Raw genomic sequence first — 20043 nt, 5'->3', positions numbered from 1 at the left:
AAGTATATTCGAGTTCGAGCAAGATTCCAAACTCGTACAAATTTAATTTTTTTGATTCGAGTGGTGGTCTATTCGTTAGCTATTCGAACTATTACTCGAACATTAAGGTGCGAGAATGAAAGTTCGAAATGTCCGAAAAGCTCGAAATATGAATATATTTAATATATAATTATATTAATAAAATATTAAGGCTCGCGAACCAGCAAAAAAAATAATTTTAACTCTGGTTCGATAATTTAGAATCGAACTAGCTTCAAAAGTTCGTGAACCGGTTCGATTCGTTTACAATTCTAACTAGTATATGCATTCAGTCATCTTGAAAATTCTGCCTTAGAAATTTTTTCCCCCCTTGAGTTGGGGAGGAGTGTTATAATTTGGTCTTGAAACGAAATTTCGTCCCAAATTTGGTACCTTAGGGGTGAGTGATAAGATAGGCAGTAGAAAATTTTTCGTCGTCACACGATGAATTTTTCGAGTCCGAGCTAATTACTGTGTTAATGAGTTTTGCATATACAAGGATTGATAATGGTTTTATATAATGTGTGCATATGTAAACAGTAATAATATATTATTATAATACAAGATATATTAAAAAGGTCACTATTAGTAAAGGTGTCAATTCGAGTGGGTTTGGTGGGTTGAGTCGAGTTGAGCAATAGTACTATTCTCGAAATTGAATCAATTCGATCAACCAGATATTGAATTTTTTTAAAATAAAATTCAAAAAATAATAATAATATTTTAATTTAAACACATAATAACAAAATCTCCCTCGTATATATGATTTAAATTTGAAATTCTAATTGTTGAAAAATAAAATATATTTAATAAATCAAACAAACAATTATTTTAAAAATAAAATTTTNATGTGTCATTTCCTCACCTCATGCTGTTTGCTCTGGAAAATATCCCACCTATGAGAGAGCTTAGCCTTGATTATGGGGTTGCTGATGAATATATGGGGAAGCTTGCAATTTGTATCTAGTTATCTCTCTGAGCTGGTTCAATTTTGAAGATGACGGACGGCATTCAACACAATGTACTAAGGTAAACCTAATTTTTTTTTTTTTTTAATTTTTTTATAAGATTAGTCCGTATTACTTTTGACTCCAATGAGTTTAAATGTTTTGATTTCTTAGATCTATATATGACTTGTTGGCATTCACATGCTGACTATTAAGGTAACTAAGATTGGACTTCTATCTATTATTATTTTTCTAACTACTCTTGAGACATATTGGTGTTTTACTATGCAATTTGCCAAGGTGCAGATGGAAATGATTTAGCATAGTATTTTTTCCTTGAAGTAGAGCCATGTTTAGTTGAGACGGTTGGTTGGCCCCTCAACCTTTTATGAAATTCATTTTGTGGCTTAATTTTTGTAGATTTTTGTAGATTTTTTGGGATATACAGTACTAATAGACTTTGCTAATAGGTGAAAAGTTAAAAAACTTAATATAACATGGTTAAAAATTTGAAGAGATGACATTGAAACAGTTCTTAGATACTAAACTTTACTTGCAGTGAGTTTTCTTTATATTGTCAATTTGAAGGCTAGATAAAGGTTGGATTAGTAGCGATGAAGTTGGTCTATGTTTTGTATTGGCATAGTAAAATGAGGCAAGAATCCTGGCCTATACTCTGTTAGTATAAGGTGATGAGACTGCTTGAAATGCTGAAAATTTGGTTCTTTAGTTGGAAAGTTGATGGAGCTCGCAAATGTTAGACCTAAATAAGAACTACTGTGGTATGTTTGCAAGAAGGAAAATGGAGTTGGTAGGAAGTGAGACAGGTTAGAAACCAGGGTACGAATTGTGCTACACAGTAATAGATGAGTGGTAGGTCAAGCTGCGTTCTTTTTTTTTGGAATGTAAGTTATCTACAGTGAACTTTATCACCTCACTTAAGTCTTAAGATAGTAGCCTCCGATATGAGTTCTATAGAGTTGGACAAGAGGAAGAGAGTGTAATCATAGGATGTGTGTAGATGTTGAAGATAATTCAATCTTTAGCAAGTTAAAGGGATAAAATGGCTTGGTCTACCAAGACAGGACTCTTGGAAGTGGAATAAAGATGTCCACAATGAAATGGTCATTAAGAGGAAAAGAGACCTATATTAATAGAGGGCTGCCTGTCAGAGCAGTGATGCAACAATTTCTGCATGAACTGATATTTTACGCATTAATTTTTGGTGACTTATGCATTATTTATATTTCTTGGTTTTTAGTGTTTTTTGATGGTCTGATGTTAACTATGAGGGTTTTATATGAACCCCGAATGCCTCCAAAATTGAATATATAGTTGTATGGTTCAGTTGTTTGATTTGCACTTCAATACGCCTGATTGATCTTTTCGGTTGGGAAACTAGCAAGTGCAATATGTCAAGTTAAAATGTGGTCGGATGTGTCCAAGTTGATCCCTCATACACTAATATTTAATTAACTAAATTTTAGTTACTTAATTTAAGATGAACTTAAAAATTAAGTGCGGGGAATAAAATATTAATCTAAATTAATTAACTAGGATAAATGCCAATTAAATCTAGCATTAATGAATGATTAAATAAGAATTAAGAATAACAACGGTATCGAACTCTACTAAGTCGGCACATGTTGAAATCCAAATAATTATCAACTTTTTGCACAATCACGGTGAAATCCTTAATTTATTTATTATCAATTTCTCGAGTTAGTAAACCAATTTAAATGTAACCGTCCAATTATTCCTAATTGAATTTTATTAGATTTAAATGCGTTAAATCTATTCTAGAAAATGCGTTAAATCTTTGTGAAATTTCAGTTTCACATAAAACAGCACATAGAATCGAATTGTATTCCTAGTCGATTTTATTATGTGTTGATTGACATCTTTATTGCTATATTTAATCATTCTTCTTCCGATTCATGATTAATCAATGAACAAGTAAATAGGTAATTAGGCTATTCATAATCAATATTAAACCCTCATTAATCAATAATTGAAAGCTAGAAAGAATAATATATTGAAAACTAACCAAATATAAAATGAATTATCTCAGTCATATCGTGATCTTTGTCTACAGAAATTCATTCAATAAAATCAAATTAAAGCATAAAACCAATGTTGGAATTCACAAAAATAAATTCTAGAAGGAATAAGAAAAAATATCAGCGTGATCAGTGCCATACCTAAGATTTTTAGGGCCCGAGTCAAACTTAAGTTGGGTCCCAACACAATAAAGTGTGTTCATGTTCTTTTTCTTTTGATTAAAGAGCTAGAGTTTTAAAAACACTGAACTTGTGACTTTTGTACTCAATTATAAAAACAAATAATGCTTTAGTTGCATAGTTTACCGAATATACCTAACAAATGTTAATGAAAATCAATGAATCATCGTAAAGGAATGAATTGTTTAAAATATACTTCAAATGATTTCTCATTCAATTCAAAAAGTATATGTACAAATATGACTAAAATCGCTACACTTGCAACAAACTTAAAAATAATATAAAACTAATTTCATTAATTATAAATTGTTATTGTTAGTATCATGTATTATGCGAAATGAAGTATTACAAAACTTAATTTAATCACACTCTACAAAATAGTTTTTGACAGTAGGCCGTAGGAAATATGCAAACACAATGCGTGCAAAATTGTTATTGTTAATCTCATGTATGCGTGTAACACAATGCGTGCAATACACCAACACAATGTGTAATGTCACTTATGAAAACCCAATGGAAGTAAAAATTTGTTATATTTGATTTATTTGTCGCAAATCAACCTACTTTCTTGAAATATATTGATATACATACGAATTATTTCTGAGTTTAAAAACATAATTTATCAAAAACTAATATGTCTTGACAAAAAGTTTAATCATTATTAGGAATTTTTTTTATTAAATAACAAATGTTTGTGTTTAAAGGAAGGATTTTCATTAAGCGTACCATATTTTTCTTTTCTTTCGATATCACGCTTGAATACTTTTTATTTCGTGAAAGAAGATAGACTCACTCGACACATATCAGGTACGGGTCTGAGCGTGATCATCGTGATTCCCTTTTTGAAATCGAGTTCTTCTTCTTTCAAACCCTGGCTATAAAAATCAATCATAAAAAATCCTCTTAAATATTTTCGAAGGCTTGTATTTAAAGAGTCCTAACTTTAAGATTTTGTCCAAAAATCTCCAAACTCTCGAGCCCATTAGAAAATTCCATTTCCTGATTTTATTCGATTTTCTAAGATTGTTCCATGTAAAGGACACAGCCCCGTGTCACGTGCTTGCTTACCTGCGTGTGTTGAATTTACACTAACATATCTCAAGATTACCAAAATGCGTTTTGAATCTCATTTATTTATGTTTCACCAATTAATACAAATTTAGAAAGGGGCCAGGTATTCTTGAAATTGTTTTATTAAACATAATCTATGCAAGTATTGTTTGAAGTCATCACTAAAAATATAATAATGCCATTACTATATTTTCAATGTAAAAAACATTTATTGGTAATTTTTTTTTCTTTGAAGCGAAGTAAATATAATTAATTATAATATCTCCATTATTAATTGAGTTTGTCTTTTGATTTGATATATAGTTTTAAAGGGAATCTAGAAAAGATAAATATTTGAATTCATGTAACTTTGTTTTGTTATAAATTAGGGTTGTCAATTGATGGCGTGGTGTCATAACTTTCAGGTAATAAGGTAGTTTTAGAAAGACGTCATTTTAGGAAATGAAAATTTATTTGCAGTCCATGAAGGAGAATGTAAGTTAAATGTTTGTGGAAAACAAAAAATACGGGATAAAAAATTATGACCGAAAAAGACACTAGATTTAAAAAAGGCTTGTCAATGTCTACATGCATAGATTTATTTCAGTATTCATTTAAGCAAGGTTCTAAAAAGTGCGAAGCTGACGAAGAGTCAAGGTCAAGTTTTAAGCTTTACAAGTTCAAACAAGTTTAATAAGAAATTAAGCGTAAAAAACTTTTTAATTTTTATTATAAATTTAATTATATGAAGTCAATTAATAGAATAAAGAACATATAAACATGTATAAATCTTAGAATACTTTTCACTATCAAGAGTAACAGTTAAAGGATATTTTGGTGCCTCTAGAGAGTTCTTGTTTAAAAATTTATATCATCAAATATTTAATATTTAAAATTTTAAAGTTAACTTTTATCGTAAAAATAACAATAGTTAACTTAAAATCTTTTTAAAAAATAAACTTAAAATTTTATATGAATAATGTGAGGTTGGATGCCTAATCCACATTTTGATCGAACCAAAGCTTTATCACGCTTTGTGCTTAAATTGTGCTTCTTCGCGCTTTTGAGAACACTTGTTTTAATTTCCTAGGCAAATATGCTAAATATCCTCCTTGTCATGAAGTAACTCTAGTAACTCCTGATTCACCTTTTGGAATATATTTTCCATAGGAGAAGAAAGTAGAGTATACTAACACACATGGTGGATAAGCGCATGGTTCAAGGTTATGTGCTTGGGTTCAAAGTGACCGATCTTTTCGATTGGGACTAGTAAGCGTACTAGGTCGAGTTATAACATAGTCGCATTTGAGTCTGAGTCGTTACCGCAGAAACCATTTTAATTACGGGATATAAATCTCTATACTTTAGCTTGAGGAAATTAATTAATTGTAACAGGTGAAATTAGTAACCCAAGTGAATTAAACTAAAGTAAGAAAATTGCCAACCAAATTCAGTTATCGTTAATTATTAAGTAAGAATTCAATTTCAAATAAAAAGACCGAGATTTCAAATAAGAAGATCAAGACACACAATGTTACAAGATTCCATTGTTGACCACATTATTATTCGGTTAATTATCAAGCCTTTGAGTACGTTGAAATTTATCTATTTCTAAAATCAACAAACCTATGTTTACTTGAATGTTTCTATACAAATTTAGTCAAATAAAAAACACATTTTTTTTTATGAATTATGGAATTTTAATTTTCATTCAAAAATGCATACTGAAAACGAAACTATTTCTAGTCAATTTAAATGTATGTTAATTGATGTATTTGAAGCTATATTTAACCAATCCCCTTTTGGTTTAACATTGATCAGTATATTCACAAACAATACTAAACAAGCAATTAAGAATTGAAATGATATAATGATAATTTATTAAAAAATAACCAAATATTAAAATCATAGTATTGTTGTGGCCAGTGTAATAGAAGCTATTTGAATAAGCAACAATAGTTGAAAAGAAATAATGATAATTTATTGAAAAGTAACCAAATATCAAAACATGATATTATCTTGATCCTATCATGACCTTAGTCTAATAGAAACTATTACATAAAAGCAAAATGAAGCATAAAATCAATGTTTGAATTCATGATGATAAATTGCAAAAAGTAGAAAAAGAAAATCACAGCAAGATGGCGTGATCCCCCCTTGAATTGTCGTCTATCAAATCCTAGCCGTAAAAAATAACTGAAAAAACTCCCCCAAAATTATTCGAACTCTTATTTATAATTTTTCCTTGAAATTTTGCAGTCAAGTGTTTTCCTTTCAGGATCCTCAAAATCAAGTCCAAGAGGGTAAAAACTCCTTTTCCCCACAATTTCCTTATTTTTTGTGATTGTGCAGGATTTAGCCTACACGGGGCTGTGTGGAGCTTCTTGCTTGATACACGGCTCGAATAGGGAGTTGCACACGACTCCCTGTCTGTTTCTTGGTTCTCCTCTTAAAATTTCACGTACAATACACGTCCTTGGCATGAGATATAACATGGGATCGTGCTTTCCCTTTTTCTTCATATTTTTGTTCTTTTATATATGGCGCTGCACGCTAGTCCTTTTTAGCTTCGTGCTTCAAACAAGACTTTGCCATGGTTACTATGACATTCACAGCTCCTCTACTTGGCCATGTTTCTTTCTAATTCCATCCATGGAACCATGTTTTATTTCTACTCATCCTTCACTTTTCTACCTCCGATTTTGTTGGTGTATTTTTTAGAACCAATTTATGCGACATCCTTTTGTTGACTATTCTTTGTTATTTAACAATGCAGCAGTGATAAAACGAAGTAAATAATCACAATAATCGGAAATGCTAAATGAGTAAGAATAACGACAAATCAATATTCAATGATCATACAATCCGTGCTTTTCAGCCTACTGTTCGTATAGGTGCACCTTAGCATTAGGGATTAGCTTTGCCGTGCCTAAACCTTATTGTCTTTATGGACGTTTATTAATATGGAGAAGTCCCAGGTCCATTACAGAAATAAAGTCACGAATTACACTAGGCCATAATGCAGAAGCATCACCTCTCTATCAAACATTTACCGGATGGTGAATGCACGGGGTTCCACATCCAACACCAATAAGGGATCGAAAGGATACAATATTTTCTAGTGATTAGTATGTCGGCCGCTTATTTGACAATAATCGCAAGTCACATCCAATTATTTATTTTTGTGGTGGTTTTACTTGAAACATGAGAATTCATCATAATTACAGGAAATTAGTTCAAGGGATTGTGCTAATCAATATTCCAAAAAAGGTTTGATTGAATTAAGTAGGTACTACTAGGATTTCATGCATGGTTAGTCATTTGAAATTTCTTGAGTTGAATTAATTTGATCTTGATGAATTAAGTAAAATGAGTTTCAAATTTTAATTAATTTTTTTTTTTATCAATGAATGCTATTTTGGAGAAGGAAAGAGAGGATTTTGCTTTCACATTTCTACTAGGAATGAAACAAAATATATACTAGGAATGAAACAAAATATATGGTAGATATTGAATATTGATTGAGATTATCAATACATGTCACGGACTCATGGGCATAGAAGCTGAGAAAAAATGCAGCAGAAGCTCAGGGACAGCAGCCCATTAACGAGGCCCAACGAGGGCATTGATTGGTGTATCATCTATTCACACATGGAAATTTAAGTCAAGAGATAGGAATGACTGCTAGTCTTAAAAATAGAGGATCCTAAGTTCTTAGTCCTATAAGTTAGGATATTTTGGGTTTTAGTCATATAACTTGTCAAAGTTTGATTTTCATCCAGTAACTTGAATCTTTTTTTGTTTGTTTTTTGTTTGCTCGAAACCACTAAATCCACCGGAATATTGTTTGTTTGACACTGATGGTCTCCTACATTGCTCATGTGACGGAAAAAAAACCAAGTGACGGTATGAAAACCAAATTTTGACAAGTTATATAACTGCCCAAAACATGCCTACTTATATGAATAAAATTACAATTTTCCCAAATAAAAATTTCATAATTGAATCTTCAAAGAAATCAGTCTTACGAGATCGCGATGTTTTTTCGAAACGAGCCCCACAAACTCGCACACCAAGATTGCCTATGAAGGAAATCAAATAAACAAAGAGACGCCCAAGAAATTGGCGATATTCCTCTTAATCACCTCATAACAAGATCCGTCACCAGGGGACATAACATTACATGTGTAATAATTTTGACAATTTTATTTTCACTTTATGTGAAAAGCTACGGCATGTATTATAGTTGTAAAAGGCCCCAAGCATGACCAGGCGACCCTGCTGCGTCTGGGTAAGCACCCAGGCTCAGATCCACTCACACTTAAGTGCACTTGAGGAAAGGAATTTTTTTTTTTAATTTCACAGAGAAGTTGCATTTTCAAAACGAGAAGAAAGTGAGACTTATTCTTCGAGGAAAAAATCGTCTACTTATGATCAAACAAAGCCCCAAAGGTCCAAGCCCTAAGAAACAAAGATTATATCAGAGGCCTAGCTATTATGAAAGAAGATATGATTTGGATGATTAAGGTTCTTTTATGGTGTTATTAATAAATTTTTGCTTTGCACAACATAAAATAGTATAGTAGATCAATGTATTTTTCTAAAAAATAAGTAGTGCGCCTTTTTTCGATAAGACACACGGTTCGCCTTACACCTTGTGCCTCAAGCTCCGGGACCCCTTTGCGCTTTGCACCCGTTACAGCTATGGTGTGTGAAAATGATGATCCTTGACTTCCTTTGATCAATATTATTTTCTTGCTTTAAACTATGATATTGTATTGTTTTTGGTTCTTTTAAAAAGAAGTTTAAAGTATCAATTATGCTAACTCATTCATGTATAACTAGACCATGAGTCAACAAGGAATTCTTCTCTCTTAAAAGTAGTTGTGTCCATAGTTAGTAAAAGCATGCGAACCCAGGCGCAACACTTGAAACAAGCGCGCTTAAAGCGTGCGCTTCTTCCTAGACGTTAGGCATCCGAGTGGCGCAGAAGCGTGCGTTTTAAAAAAGTGGATTGATATTTTAGAGGTAAATAAAAATTAACCCCAGCCCAACCATGTTTGAAGCCATGACTATTTAATGATTTAAAAACCGTATTGTTACTCATTTATGTGAGACTTTTTTATCAGAAAGTTCAAAAGTCCTATATGCAAACTTTTAATTTAATCTTTCCCCTATTATGACATAGTTGAGGAGAATGATGAAGAGGAATTTGACAATTTAGATGATACAGCAATATGCAAACTTTTACTCTAATTTTTTCTACATTCACGACTTACCATTGTTTTGGAAGATGATGATAATGGGGATGATGAAAACGTATTTGATGATCTAGATATTTGAAGTTTTTTTGCTTAATATATTATGAATTGATGACTTACTAATGAATTTTAGATTATTAAAGTTTTTTTTTTTCTGGTTATGATTTACACTACATTATCTATTAATGCTTTTTATTTATAATAGCATAAGTTAATATATATATATATATTAATTTTACAATTTATGCTGCTTTACTTCGATAAAACCTGCGTTTCGCTTTTTGCCTCAGGCTCTGGGTATCCTAGTGCTTTAGTGCACCTTGCGCCCTAAATAACTATGGTTGTCTCACATCTGTAATAGGTTAGTTGTAATATAAATGCTATATTAGAGATGTCATATAATGGAAAATGGCTATCCAATTGCTGCAGAAAAGCAGTGAAATAAAATATTACAGGATTTAACAAGGTTCTAAATGTGTCTACGTCCTTGGAGTTCTTAGCACGACTCCTGTTTGGAAACACAATTTAAGTGTGCGAGTACTGTATTAGATCATCAATTCTCAATGATTAGTATTTCTGGACGATTTATACTCTCATGTGGTCTGGGGATAAAGGATGGCGCCAGTTCAAATTTTTAAAATGAACATATCTGGTTTATAATTCTATTTTTTTATGATTTGAATATGTGTTGATTCTTAATTTAATTTCCTGGTACAGATGTAAAGTAGATAATCTTTGTGAAACTCCCATGTTTTGGGCTGTGTATTACACTTGCTTTTTGTGGATGGTGTTACCTTTTGCAGCGGCATTTCTTCTGGATGGAGTTCTTTTTCCGTATGACAGTAAGTAACCTCTGCGCCACTATAGCGACTAAAGATATATAGATTTTTGCTTAGATTTTCCACAACTGTGTGAACTCATGTACTATTAGCCAGTGTATGCTTATATGAGAATCCATGTTGCATGAAATTGTACAGAAATTATAAATGCTTTTGTCAACGGATGATTCTAACTTAAATGTTTTGAATTCGATAAGAATTAAAGGATAAAGAATCATGAAAAGAAAGACATTTATAAAAAACATAAAAAAAAATGAAAGAGAATATCAGTTAAATGAATGGGAAAACTTGAAATCTTGTATTCATATCCATCCTTCCTATATAATTTTAACTAGTGCGAAAGACCACAAAAAACGAAAAAAGTATGCACCAGTGTGAGTTGAAGTTGGGGACGCTGATTTTTTGCGACTGAAAACAATGGATTTTGGTTTGAGACAGAATAAGTGAAGGTCTTTTGGGGTCCTTCACTTATTCTTAGTTAACCTGAGGGTAACATTCAACCCTATGAAGTTCTGATCGACTTTGGATTCTGTTTGATTTTTTTTTTTTAAAAAGCTCGAAATTTCAAGAGTCTTGGATGTGGAATCTGTGCTAAATGCACACACTTTGTGTTGCATCGGAGACAATAAAACTTGTGATTCTGTATCAATGTTGTTCAATTACTATGTTTTTAACGAGTTCTATTACTGTAGGATGCCGCCAGTTGGTATTTGAAATTTACATGCCGATATTAGCGTATACATGTTTTTTTGAACATAGACATTACTGATACTAGAAGTTCGTTGCATCTAGATGCGCGAGTGGAATTGTCTGAGAAAGATTTGTTCATCTGCCACGAAAACGAATTGTATCGATTATAACTTTCAAGGGTTGAGAAAAATTGTTTGCTTTTCTCATTGTATTTGGATAGGAAAATCTATTGGAAAGATTTCGTTCATTCCATTGGTATGTTCCGAGGTCCTTGTAACTGTAGTTGTTTATTAGAGCTTTATAATTATTCAAACCAACGCTCGATTTTCAGTCAAGTTAATTTCTTATAGTTGTATTAATCATAAACTTGATAGACATGAAGCTCACAGGGGGTCCATATTTGCTATTAACAATAATATGTTGCCTTTTGTAGTTTTGCTTTCTTTGATTTTATTTTTTGCTTATATATAATTTGGTGTTGAAACTAACGGATTCAAGCCAAATATTAGTAAAAAATTATGGCTTGAATTCAGCTTGAATGAAGTATATTCGAGTTCGAGCAAGATTCCAAACTCGTACAAATTTAATTTTTTTGATTCGAGTGGTGGTCTATTCGTTAGCTATTCGAACTATTACTCGAACATTAAGGTGCGAGAATGAAAGTTCGAAATGTCCGAAAAGCTCGAAATATGAATATATTTAATATATAATTATATTAATAAAATATTAAGGCTCGCGAACCAGCAAAAAAAATAATTTTAACTCTGGTTCGATAATTTAGAATCGAACTAGCTTCAAAAGTTCGTGAACCGGTTCGATTCGTTTACAATTCTAACTAGTATATGCATTCAGTCATCTTGAAAATTCTGCCTTAGAAATTTTTTCCCCCCTTGAGTTGGGGAGGAGTGTTATAATTTGGTCTTGAAACGAAATTTCGTCCCAAATTTGGTACCTTAGGGGTGAGTGATAAGATAGGCAGTAGAAAATTTTTCGTCGTCACACGATGAATTTTTCGAGTCCGAGCTAATTACTGTGTTAATGAGTTTTGCATATACAAGGATTGATAATGGTTTTATATAATGTGTGCATATGTAAACAGTAATAATATATTATTATAATACAAGATATATTAAAAAGGTCACTATTAGTAAAGGTGTCAATTCGAGTGGGTTTGGTGGGTTGAGTCGAGTTGAGCAATAGTACTATTCTCGAAATTGAATCAATTCGATCAACCAGATATTGAATTTTTTTAAAATAAAATTCAAAAAATAATAATAATATTTTAATTTAAACACATAATAACAAAATCTCCCTCGTATATATGATTTAAATTTGAAATTCTAATTGTTGAAAAATAAAATATATTTAATAAATCAAACAAACAATTATTTTAAAAATAAAATTTTTTTAAAATAAATATTAAATTATGAAAATTTATGATATAAATATACAATAAATATTTTTTCAGACATACAATATATAAAAATGTAGGCAATATTTATAAATTATATTTTTTGAAAAAAAATTAAAATTTTCGAGTCAACTCAGGTCAACCCGAACCTAACCCAACCCAATCATTTTTTTCGGGTCAGCTATCGGGTCCAACCCGATCTGACCCGAACCTGAAAACCCCAAACCCAAACCTGATTTTTTTTCAGGTTGAACCGTGTCTGGTTGATGGGTCGTGTCTGATTTTGACATCCCTAACTATTAGCTTGTCGTGATGTTGTCACATTAATATTTCGATTGAAAAAGAATTAAAACTGCTGAAAAATTGAAAGGCGTATATGTGCACAACCCAATTTCGACAATATAAAGAGCAAAAATCGGAAAACTGACAAGCATAATTACATAATATCGCAAATCCTTGTATTATAAACACAATGTTTTTTTTCTTATATATATTATTAAGTTACAAAATTATTTTAAAATCAATTTTAAGTTCATATAATGGTGCCATGTTTCTTGGAAAGGTTATACAAGAATAGATGAGGATTTAGTCTGTCGAACAGGTGCAAGTTTTCGATTAACAGGATCCCTAGGGGGAACTGGTTTTCTTTGTGGTGTTTTTCGTGCCATCGATGGATCAAAATGATAATAACTGTGAAATGTAGGAGCAGAACGAAAGCCATATTGAAGTGGAAAAGAGAAGCTCGTTAAGCTTGGAAAAAGCTCCATTTTGATGCTGAACATACAATAATTGATCTGGGTTACAGGCAACATTATGAATCTTTTAAGCCTTTGTTTTGTGTTTTTTTTTCCTCCTTGGGGGTTCGACAACTCTGTTAAATAGGTGTGCATTCGACGACTAATTGATTACATTAAATATAGAGGTCCAAAATTAACTAGCTCGTCTATTTGATACTCATCGATAACATGAAAGGGATAATTGATAGATTTCAAAACTGATGCCGAAAATTCCATCCTACGTACCATTGGAATCGATGGTCCAGATTGAGCCAACCAGTCACCCCGGCTCAAGCAAACGTCTAGGCTATTCGGGAGCATGTGTCTGACTAAGGAATTAATGCTGACTTCTGATCGAGTTGCTCATTCTTTAGCTGTTTTTGTTTTATCATCTCATTTATCTTTTTGTTGGGTAAATGAGACTTTTTCTACTTGACTTGTGGATCCTATATTGATATATATTTCATATAAATGGATTTACAAGTTGCTTGTTAAAAAAAAAATCATTTAGTAAAATGGTTTCCTATAATTGGTGGGGACACCAGCAACCACTTTTCCGTTACTGGGCCTTGACTTATGGAAATTCGGTATTGGGTTCTCACGGGGATTAGTCCCTCAATCGGGTTTCAATGGGGCTTAGTCCCTCACGAATCTCCTTTTCCTTACCGTCACAATTAAGCATTCAAAACATTTGCAGCATTTCCATCACTTTATAAAAATACATGCATAGATATCATTTTCTTTTAAACCAAGCATGTAACACGTCTTTTAGCATTTCACTTTTCCCATCATAAAATTCCATATTCTTTCAAAATAAACATTTTAACATTCATTACAGCATTCAGGACACTGCCAGGATTCCTAACATTTTTCAGGTGTAAAATGACCGTTTGTCCCTGAAACCCTAACTTTCCCATTTTACCATTGGACATTAAAACTTCGACCCGAATCCATCCAAACTTACAATAACACCATAAAACACACTCATGATCATTTCTTAGACGTAAACTTAGGCCCTCGTCTAAATTCGTAATTCGTTTTACAACTTGAATCGAAGTTCTGGTTTTAACTTGAATCTTAACCAAACTTTACCAAACGTTCATCATAGCTTACTAATACCTAACCAACTGTTTTTCAACCCAATTCAAGCCACTTAGAACCCTCGGAAACGCCTAAAACACTACTGAATTTTTCTGCACACTTTGTCCAAACCCTAGCCCTAACCATCCTCGAGTTCCTTCGACCCTAGTCCTTAACCATCGTGACCAGCTCCTAACCAACCATCCTAGGACCTATACCGAACCCTTAGGAACCTGTTGTACCAGCCTTAGCGAGCCATGCACGTTCTCCAATCCTTGCGTGCTGCCACGGCTAGGAAGTGCCCTAGCCGTGCTCCTACCCGATCCAGCCTCTCCAACCATGCGTGGACCGCCATGGCTCGATGCTAGGACCTTCATGAGCCTAGGCCCTAGCCTGGAAAGCACCCCGCGCGGCCTCTCCCTTTATCCTCCCAAAACCTTGCCCTAGCTATTCATGATCCCAAATTTTCGTTCATCTTTTTCCCTTCATGTCCAGCCCTTGTACAGCCCCATCTAGGGCTCCTAAATCACCCCTAAATCAAGCCCGTATCAACCCTAACCTGACAGCCCCTTGTGCAACATCAATACAATGATTTCATATCAAAAGAATACAAGTTTTCCATGTATATTCCATAAAAACGAAAATAAAAGGAGGGACATCAGATTTTTGATGCAACAATTATATTCACACATAATATGGCATGAATGATGAGAAAAAAAAGAAAAAGATATGCCTTTGCGTGATTCACGCACGAAGATTCAATTCTAGACGCGAGGGACGTTGCTAGAGAGACGAGGAATCCTTGCTGCGTTTTTCCTTCAAAGTTGACGTGAATTGCTTCAAAAACGTGTGGTGTGTGTTCGTGTGGTTTAGAAACTCCATATAAATAATTGGGTAGGAAGCTAGGCTCAATAATCTTGGTATAATAGACCCATTAGGCCCATTATAATATAGGAAAAATATCTCGTTTAGAAAAGTTTTCGAAAATAATAACCGAGCCTCCAAAAAGTCCTTGTTTTCTTCAAAAATCGATTACCGGTTTAAAATACGACTCGGCATGTAAAAACATATCAAAAACAACATTTTCGAAAATTACATATTAAATATACCATATATTAAATAATTAAAAATAATCATTCTATAAAAATATTTTTTCTTTACAGTCTTTGGTCTCCGTTCCTCGGTTGCGTCTCGAATAACCCTTGAAAACACAGTTTTATATATTCTAATAGAAAATCATATTTTTAACATGTAAACATGCCTACCACATATAAAAAATTCAATTAAAATGATTTAATTAAGAATTTTTCATTTTCCTAGATTCGCATACAATTGGATTACGTCATCGCATTTTGGACCTTACAGATATGTCCATGATGCGGTGGGTTATAATAACTGTTTTTTGGCCTCGTCCCTTAGAAGAGTAACATGTAGGTGACTAATCAGTAAACCATGAAAAATGAGATGATTTACAATGTTATGTTTATTCATATTTGATTCGACATGCTTATTATTTAAATTATGATAATTTATTCTTATGTGAATCCTTGGTATTTGTTACGCACATCGGCCTCATTTACTGAGTATTTCTCCAAATACTCACCCTTATTTCCTCGTCCCATATAAGAACGAAAAACAAATTGAGGGAGAAGAACAAGAATATTTATGAGGATAGTGAAAATGTCACTTCATTCAAAACCAGTCCTGTTATTTTGTTTTTATTACTTTTTACGCTTCCACATTTCGTTCAAATTTTATAAAGACATTGATATGATTTATGAAATAGACTGCTTTGGATATTTGATTATTACGAGGCTTGTTGTTTACACATTGTGTGATTGTGAAACAACGTCGATGTCGACCAACCCCGATCTTGGGGCATGACATTTAAGTGGTATCAGAGCCTTGGCTTAGTACGATGTGGTTCGAGGACGGACAAAGCAGAAGCTAGTGGGCATGTGACGCTCGGAACACATTGCTATACTTCGAACATATAGGCCGAAGAGGTCAGTGGGTGATCGCTGATGCCATGAGGTTTCACGAACAATGAGAGGCTTCTAGCAGACTTCTAGGCAAAGGGAACATGAATGAATCGATCTCACGTCGGAATGAGAGTGATTCCAAAATTGTTTAGGTATGAGACTGTGTAGTTGAGGAACACTTAAAAGATTTGATATGTACCACTCATATCAAGAAGGTGCGTCTTCTTTTGTGGAGTTCATCATATAAAAACTCCAAAATTAAGTGTGCTTGACTTGAGGCGATTCTGGGATGGGTGATCCCTTGGGAATTTTCCTAGGAAGCGTGCTAGTGAGGACATAAGTACGTTGGAAAGACTCGTTTCGGTATAGTGGGGAAAGTCGTCGAATCTAGGGCGTTACAATTAGGCTTTCTACTAATTTAGTTAAATTTAGGGTTTTAGTCCATTAAGTTTTCAAATTTTGATTTTTGTATACTACGATTTATTTTTGACTATTTTGGTCCAATTGCTAACGTGATATCTGACAAGTCAACATTTTCCAATATTTCATCAGCAATTATACCAAAACGATCAAAAATTAAAAGTTAGCGTACAAAAAAAAATTGGAAACTTAGTAGACTAAAACAACTAAATTGAACAAGTTAGTAGACCAGAAAACTTTTTCTCAGTTATTATTTATAGTAAAACTTTATTTTATTAATTTTGAGAGGTATTAAATAATCTAAAATCATTAACTAATTATTTTAAATAATAATTTTTTGATTCAGAAATGTAAATTTAATTACGAAAAATTCTTTATATTTCACTAATGTGTGTATCAGCTTTCTTGAATTAACATAAAAAAAAAATCATTATACATACATTTATATACGTTATGTACATATATAAATAAGTAAATCATGATATTAATCGATTTTAATAATTAAAAAATATATTATTGTATTTCCGACTTAAAGAGTTCTAGTTTACTAAAAGCTAGAGCCGACTCTGACCTCCAACCAGAGGTTATTTTCTAATAAAATAATTCATTGTTTAACATGAGTAAAAATATATGTAGAACCAATTATGTGAAAGGCTAAAGAAATTCTTTAAAAATTTGTTATTGCAATTCGAGAATGCATTAATATCAGAGAGATCTTTTATCTGTAATGAGAAAATTTTGATATCATGAATGCAATTAGATTTAAATTTTAATGAAAAACAAATAATATTAGAATCATATTGCGACTCAATAATTTATGTGGTTACATAGAGCAATTCTTATAGATGGAAAATACATGAAAACAGTGACATATGATTTCTCCTTCAAAGGCAACTTACATATTCATTGCTTAATCCTTAAAAAAAACATAGTATTAATCATATGTAACTCTTGGCCATAAGGCAGAGAGGGTTTTTCTTATGCATCACCATTCCGGGTAATGCATCGGAGTCGACATCTTCTTTGGTCATTCCGTCTGGTAATTCCCAGTCGAATGCGAAAAGAAGATTAGCAAGTGCCAGTTCCACAGTTGCAATACCTAACAATATCCCAGGACAGGCTCTTCTGCCAGATCCAAATGGAATTAACCCGAAATCTTGCCCTTTATAGTCGATTTTGCTGTCTAAGAATCGATCAGGTGAGAATTCATTTGGGTTTTTCCAGTACTCGGGATCTCTACCAATAGACCAAAAGTTGAAATAAATCATTGTTTTAGGTTGGATTTCATAACCATCAATAAAACACCTTTGTGTTGTTTCTCTTGGGACAAGAAGTGGAACTGGTGGATAAAATCTCATAGCCTCCTTAATCACTGCTTTAAAATATGGTAGTTTTTGGATGTCATCTTCGTCCACGAAGGGTTTCTTTTCGACTATCCTTCTTATTTCTTGTTGAACTCTTCTCATCGCATCAGGCTTCTTCACGAGAGCCGTCATCGCCCAAGTTACCACGGACGAGCTTGTGTCTGTTCCGGCTATAAAGATGTTCTGCAGTGAAGATATTTTTGGCAAGATGAATCGATTAACAATATTCACATCAAGTAACATGTCATTTATCTTTAATTATATTAATAAATACATAAAATAACAGTAAACTTTTTTATTTTATTTTTAAAAATTATATAAAAAAATATTTTAAAATCAATTTTAAGTGATCCAGCTCACGAGTTTTTAGCAACTAAACTTGTCAGAACGCCGGAATTTGTGAGCTAGAGCTCGAATTGGATCTAGCACGATCGAATTTGTGTCGATTTGGCTTAATAAGCATGTGAGCCGATTCGACTTAATCCACATCCATAAGTGATCAAGCTGTAAACATAATGTTACCTCCCGGGAAAATGTTGCAACTATATATTTTAGGTAAATACTGTATTTTGCTAATATTTAACTGATACTTACCATGAGTATTGCCTTAACATGATCCCAGCTTATATCAACCGAACTTGCATTCCCTTCTTTCAACTTGATCAGTATATCAAGAATGTCACCTTCCATCGACTGTGGCCTATTCGAGCTAATGTGCTCGTCGATGAGTTCTTGGTAGAACGAGTCCAAATTCTCGAAACATTTCTCTAGTCGAGAAACCATCCCGGTAACTTTATCCATCCAACCTAACATAGGAAAGTAATCGGCCCAAAAGAAACCAGTGAGTATCGCCTGAACTTCGTGTACAATCACATCAAAGGTTCGTTTGACGGAGGAAGTCTCCCTATAAGATTTCCCAAAAGCAGTTCGACAGATAATGCTGCTCGACAAAGATATTAATGTTTCACTTAAGTCGATAGTCTCAAATTTATCTGCTCTCTTGGATACATCCTTGATCATGTGGAAAACCTCCTCCCTACGAATCGGGGCGAAAGAATTTACTCGCTTTAGACTAAAGAGATGTATAACCGAAATTTTTTCTCTTCTCTCTCCAGCAGTCGTTATAAGCCGAGAAGCCAATATCTTGGCCATTGTAGGATAGCTTCTGTTGGCCTGTTAGATATGGTCTATTCGAGATGACTATATCGTTGCTGGCGAATGCTTCTTTGGCTATTTTGGCCGATGAAATGATAATCAGTGGCACACTGCCAAGCTTCATGAACATAATGGGGCCATGTTTCTTGGAAAGGTTATACAAGAAAAGATGAGGATTTAGGCTGTCAAACTGGAGCAAGTTTCCAATTAACGGGAGCCCTCTAGGGCCTGGGGGGGAACTAGTTTTCTTCGCGGTGTTTTCGTGCCATCGATGGATGAAAATGATGATAACAGGGAAAAGTAAGAGTAGCAATAGGAGATCAAGAATGGAAGCCATTTTCCACTGCGAATGAGAACCAGAGATGTCAAGCGATGGGTGAGCTTTTTAAACAATAAAAGTTCGCTTATATAATATACTTATGGTTCTTGCATAATAATTGATCCGTATTTGAATTTTTCACGATGTTGGGAATTTAAGCTTCTTTTCCTTGTGCTTAGTTGAATAATAGCGATATTTGTTTTACTATAATTTTATTCCACAACAACCCGTATATTAAGTTGCAAAATTATTCCTGAAATAATGTAATAATTATTATATTTTAATATAATTTTAATAGAAAAAATATCAACAATTTAAAAGTTTTAAATTAATATCATTATTTAGGTATATTACGATATTTGCTTCTTCTTTTTTAAGAAAAATGAATTTTATTTGATTACGATATTTGCTTCTTTTTTTTTTTTTAATAGAAAAATGAAATTTATTTGCTGTGTGTGTGTGTGTGTATATATATATAAATGGATATTATG

The 20043-nt window shown here is 32.8% G+C and overlaps 1 long non-coding RNA gene and 1 pseudogene across 1 annotated transcript; one reads left to right on the top strand and one right to left on the bottom strand.

The window, feature by feature from the left end:
• The first annotated feature begins 870 nt into the window (after positions 1 to 870).
• LOC140963542 (uncharacterized) lies at positions 871 to 10899 on the top strand. The gene is made up of 2 exons (XR_012172703.1): positions 871 to 1047; positions 10234 to 10899. It is a non-coding gene; the product is annotated as an uncharacterized lncRNA (long non-coding RNA).
• A 6624-nt stretch (positions 10900 to 17523) lies between these two features.
• On the bottom strand, positions 17524 to 19600 carry LOC140958883 (6,7,8-trihydroxycoumarin synthase-like; annotated as a pseudogene).
• Between the last annotated feature and the right edge of the window lie 443 nt (positions 19601 to 20043).

This window comes from Primulina huaijiensis, chromosome 2 (genome assembly GCF_012295235.1).
Source record: "Primulina huaijiensis isolate GDHJ02 chromosome 2, ASM1229523v2, whole genome shotgun sequence".
NCBI lineage: Eukaryota > Viridiplantae > Streptophyta > Magnoliopsida > Lamiales > Gesneriaceae > Primulina > Primulina huaijiensis.
The sequence above is the reverse complement of the archived record's forward strand: the minus strand, read 5'-3'. Positions and strand labels throughout refer to the sequence as shown.